Source organism: Trichechus manatus, unplaced genomic scaffold (genome assembly GCF_000243295.1).
Source record: "Trichechus manatus latirostris isolate Lorelei unplaced genomic scaffold, TriManLat1.0 scaffold00067, whole genome shotgun sequence".
In the NCBI taxonomy this organism is placed as follows: domain Eukaryota; kingdom Metazoa; phylum Chordata; class Mammalia; order Sirenia; family Trichechidae; genus Trichechus; species Trichechus manatus.
In genome coordinates this window covers 13,206,383-13,211,111 of record NW_004444003.1, presented here as the reverse complement: position 1 = coordinate 13,211,111, position 4,729 = coordinate 13,206,383, and the positions used below count along the sequence as shown (strand labels likewise).

The 4,729-nt window shown below is 47.6% G+C and overlaps 1 pseudogene; it reads right to left on the bottom strand.

The window, feature by feature from the left end:
• Positions 1-657: 657 nt before the first annotated feature.
• Positions 658-4,729, bottom strand: part of LOC101342600 (programmed cell death protein 10 pseudogene) — a 59,286-nt pseudogene continuing 55,214 nt past the window's right edge.

The window sequence follows — 4,729 nt, the reverse complement described above, 5'->3', positions numbered from 1 at the left end:
AATACACCAGCCAATTATCAACTTCATTTCTTGCCCGTTTTTTTCTAGAAGCGCATACTCCAGGCTGCCCCCACTATTCCGACACCCTCTCACGGTTTTCTACTCACTTAATTAAGAATTTTGGAGTTGTTTCCAAGTCCTCCAAGTGTGCAACTTGCCCGACACGTTTTTTCTCCCTCGGGACGGGTCCCTACTCCGTCCAATCACTGTCTACTCATATTATTGACTTTTGCCTGAAAGTAGGGCCCTGGCCGTTTGTCTCAGACTCCTCGGGGTACTGAAGCCTGTGCAACATCGCACAGCTTTCTGGGTGGGGCTCGGAGAATTGCACTTACACATTTCTAGAAACTGCTTAAAATACCAACTCAGTTCCCACTGCAAACACCAGCTATTCAGAAATGCTTTCGTCTCTTTGCCACGGAAACTGGGAAGCCGTGGAATTAAAAGCCTGGGTACACCGATCCCTTTCCGGGTGACCAGGAAAGCGCGGGTGGGGGTGAGGTGTGGCAGTCAGCGTCCTTACTGGCTCTCGGCGCTGCGCCCTCCCCAAGGCCCTTCCACGTGTTCCTTTCGTCCAGGCCGAGAGCCTACCTTGGCTCACTCAGCTGGCTTCTCGCTTGCGGCACGGCTGTTCTGAAGGCGCGCGGGGGGCCGGGGTCACACGCTCCCTCCGGACGCCCAGCGCGCAGCGGCGGGAGCCTCTCCGCCCCCTCCTCTCCACTTCCCCGCCTGACACCTCTTTCCTCCGGGAATGGACTCCCGGCCAGGACGGCGCAACCATCCTAGCCAAGAATAGGTGGGGCGCTCGGTGCCGTCCAGCCCCTCGGACTCCACCACCTCCCGCGCACCGGCCCCTTCCCGCAGCCCCGTCTGGGGCTCACCCCTCTTCCTACCCTGCATCGCCTGGGGCTGGAGCAGCAGCAGCAGCAGCAGCGCCTGGAGGGCGGTGACCTGGCAGCCTCCGACCGGCCGCCGGGCCATAGACTGACACGCAAGGCCACACGCTTGGCTGCCGCTGCCGCCTCCGGGTACTCCGGACCCGCAGGGGCGCCTGCCGCACTCGCTTGCCCCCGCGCTCGAAGCGTGCAGATGCCGGAGGACCCGAGAACAAAGTGTGAGCTCAGGTCCCCGGGACTGGCCACCCTGGGAGTAACATTCGCTTTCGCTTTTGCTTTAGCCCCCGGAGGGCCGAGGAGAGGTGAGAGACAGTGACAAACCCGTGACTCAGCATCCCCACCTCCTCCTCTGTTAAAAGTCCCAGCTGCCGACGTGACCCTGCCCTTGCCCCTGTAGGCCACTGGCCGTGTGGAGCGGGGACTCGGGACCGGATGCCTGGCTGGCTGTCACCTGAGGAAGCCCGAGGTTCTCCTTCTTCTTCTGTCCTCTCTTCTCCTTACCCCAGAGTCCATTTAGTTCATTTAGTCTAGTGTCCCCAGTGGAAAGTGAGTGGATAAAGCCACTGGAAATCAAACTCTTTGGAGTAGACGCTTCTGGTCCGTGTTCACACCTGACTTCTGCTCAACTCGGTCACCATCACTTCAGTTGTCTCTTCCAGTCATTCCAACTTCAACTTCCTATGATGCTTCTAACTCCAGGCCTGTGGGTTCGGTGGGAGAGCAGCCCTTCGCTCCACTGTCGCGGGTCGAGAAGGCACCTTCTGGGGTGGAACGTCAGTGGATGACAGCGGGAGTGCGGCCGAGGTGCCGCTGGTTGGGGCAGCGAATCTTGCGCCGGGGTCATCTGGTCGGGTGCGTCCAGGCCAGCAGCGGGAGCGCAGCCCAGGTCTGCCGGCTCACACCTGCTGTTCGCGGAGAACTTCTGCCTCCTCGGGGTCCAGGCACTGTCAGTTTATCTTTATTCCACCTGCATCTTTCTTTCTGAAGGAAATTTCACCCATTGGAAGGGTGGTGGAGGGGAAAGGGTAGAGGAAGGGAGGAGGAGAATCAACCGTTATTCATCTCTGTGCTGTATTTTATTCGTTAGACTATTCGTTAGTTCTATTCTACCATCCTCCGTTCTTTCGGGTGGGTTTTTTTCTTTTTTGGCATTGAGTGAAGCCTGACATTATTGAGAACAGGATCTGTAGGGGAACAGAGAACGGGGACTGCAATGGGACAGCTTGGGATGCGGAGTCAGAAATTCCTAGGTCTAGAAGTGAAGTAAAGAGTCCCTGGGTGGTGCAGACAGTGAAATGCTCAACTACTCGCTGAAAGGTTGGGGGTTGGAACCCACCCAGAGGCCCCTCGGAAGAAAGGCCGGCTAGGCGGTCTGTTTCTGAAAGATCACAGCCTTGAAAACCTATGGAACACAGTTTTACTCTGACACACGGGGAGTCTCCATGAGTCTCGATGGACTCTGCTGGTAGCTAACGACTCTACTGGCAACTAACAACAGCAAGGAGTGAAGTTAGGCAAGACCAGATGTCTGTGTAGGTTAGTCTTTCTTCTTAGATAAAGTCTCACACCGTCATCATTAGATTCTTATGAGATAATACATGCAAATTTTCTTTGAAAAGAATTTAGTGACATAAACATAAAATATTAGTATACATTTCCCCCCAAAGGAAAAGTGGAGACTTTTCCTATACTTGCTCCTCTTTCCCTAAAAAGGTTAAAATTGGCAAAATAAATGTAAAACATGCTCAATAAAGGAATTCGATGGATTGGAAATCACACGTGGTCCTAATCTCTAAATATAGCCAATGTCAACATTTTGTGTGTCTCAGACTTATAAAAACTTCTACTATGGAAATTTCAAATATCAAAAGTAGAATGAATAGGATAATGAACCTCCCTGTACCCATCACACAGCTTCTGTAATTATAATTGGCCTATAACTTTGGTCTAACACGGGGATAAACCTCCTGCCCCCTTCCACACTCACACAGGGCTAATTCCAGATGCCATTTCATTTCCTTCCTAAATAAGTATATATTTCTAAATGATAAGGTCAAATTAAAAAAGTAATAATTCCTTAATATCATCAAATACATTCAGGCTTTTAAAAAATGAATTGTGTCAGCACAACATAACCAAGGCAAGGGAAGACATTGAGAGGTACATAAGAATAAAAGGCAACGAAGATAAATACTATAACATACACATTTCTGCAACAACAGTAATAACAATAATTTATGAGTGGATAACATAGGTAGATATGTATGCTGAATAGGTGTGGGAGGGCTTACGGGAGTACACCCACATGCGTATATAGGTTTGGGCGTGGATATTTCTACATACATATTTGTATGTGCCTCATGTATATTCATATATATAATAGAGCACCCAGGGAGTACAGTCATGGATACAACATAGACATAACCAAACACCTCGAAGGACTGAGTTACTGGGCCTGAAGGCTAGGGACCATATTCCTCGGGGACATCTCAGTCAACTGGCATAAAGAAAACGTTCTACATCCTGCTTTTGTGAGTAGCATCTAAGGTCTTAAAAGCTTGCAAGCGGCCATCTAAGATACAACTATTGGTCTCTTTCCATCTGAAGCAAAGGAGAGTGAAGAAAACCATTAATCTGAAGGGATAATGGACTTCAGGAACCACAGCCTCCACCAGTCTGAGACCAGAACAACTACATGGTGCCTGGTTACCACTACCAACCTCTGTGACCAAGATCACAATAGAAGGTCCTGGTTAGAGTGGGAAAAAAAAAAGTATAATGAAATTCAAACTCATAAAAAAGACTAGATTTACTGACCTGAAAGAGACTGGAGGAATCTCTGAGATTATAGCCCTTAGACACCCTTCTACCTTGGAACTGAATCCATTCCTAGAGATCACCTTTCAGCCAAATAACAGCCAGGCCTATAAATAAACAATAACACATATGAGGAAAGTACTCCTTAGAACAATCATCTGCATGAGAACAAAAGGATAACATACCCCCAAAAGCAAAGATGAGAAGCAAAGACGAGGACGGGGCAGGAAAACTGAACGAATGGAAATGAGGAATCCAGGGTGGTAATGGGGAGAGTGCTGACACATTATGGGGAGTACTATGTCGTGGAACAGTTTGTGTATAAACTATTGAATGGGAGACTAATTTGCTCTGTAAACTTTCACCTAAAGCACAATAAAAAAAAAAAAAAAGCATTGTGATCATACTATGTATAAAATAGTGCATCTTTCTTTGTACTCTCATCTTTATAGTAGGCATTTCTCTATTATCACAAACTATTTGCAAGCATATTTTTACTTGACCTTTATTTATTTATTTATATTATTATTATTGTACTTTAGATGAAGGTTTACAGAACAAACTAGCTTCTCATTAAACGGTTAGTACACATATTGTTTTATGACATTGGTTAACAACTCCATGACATGTCAACACTCTCCCTTCTTGACCATGGGTTCCCTTTTACCAGATTTCTTGTCCCCTCCTGCCTTCTAGTCTTTGTCCCTGGGCTTTTGTGCCCCTTTAGTCTTATTTTGTTTTATGGGCCTGTATAATCTTTGGCTAAAGGGTGAACCTCAAGAGTGACTTCATTACTGAGCAAAAGGGCGTCCAGGGGCCATACTCTCGGGGTTTCTCCAGTCTCTGTCAGGCCAGTAAGTCTGGTCTTTTTTTGTGAGTTAGCATTGTCCCTATTTTTTCTTCCATGCTGTTTATCGTTTTTGATTTTATATTTAAGTCTTTGATCCATTTTGAGTTAGTTTTTGTGCATGGTGTGAGGTATGGGTCTTGTTTCAATTTTTGGCAGATGGATATCC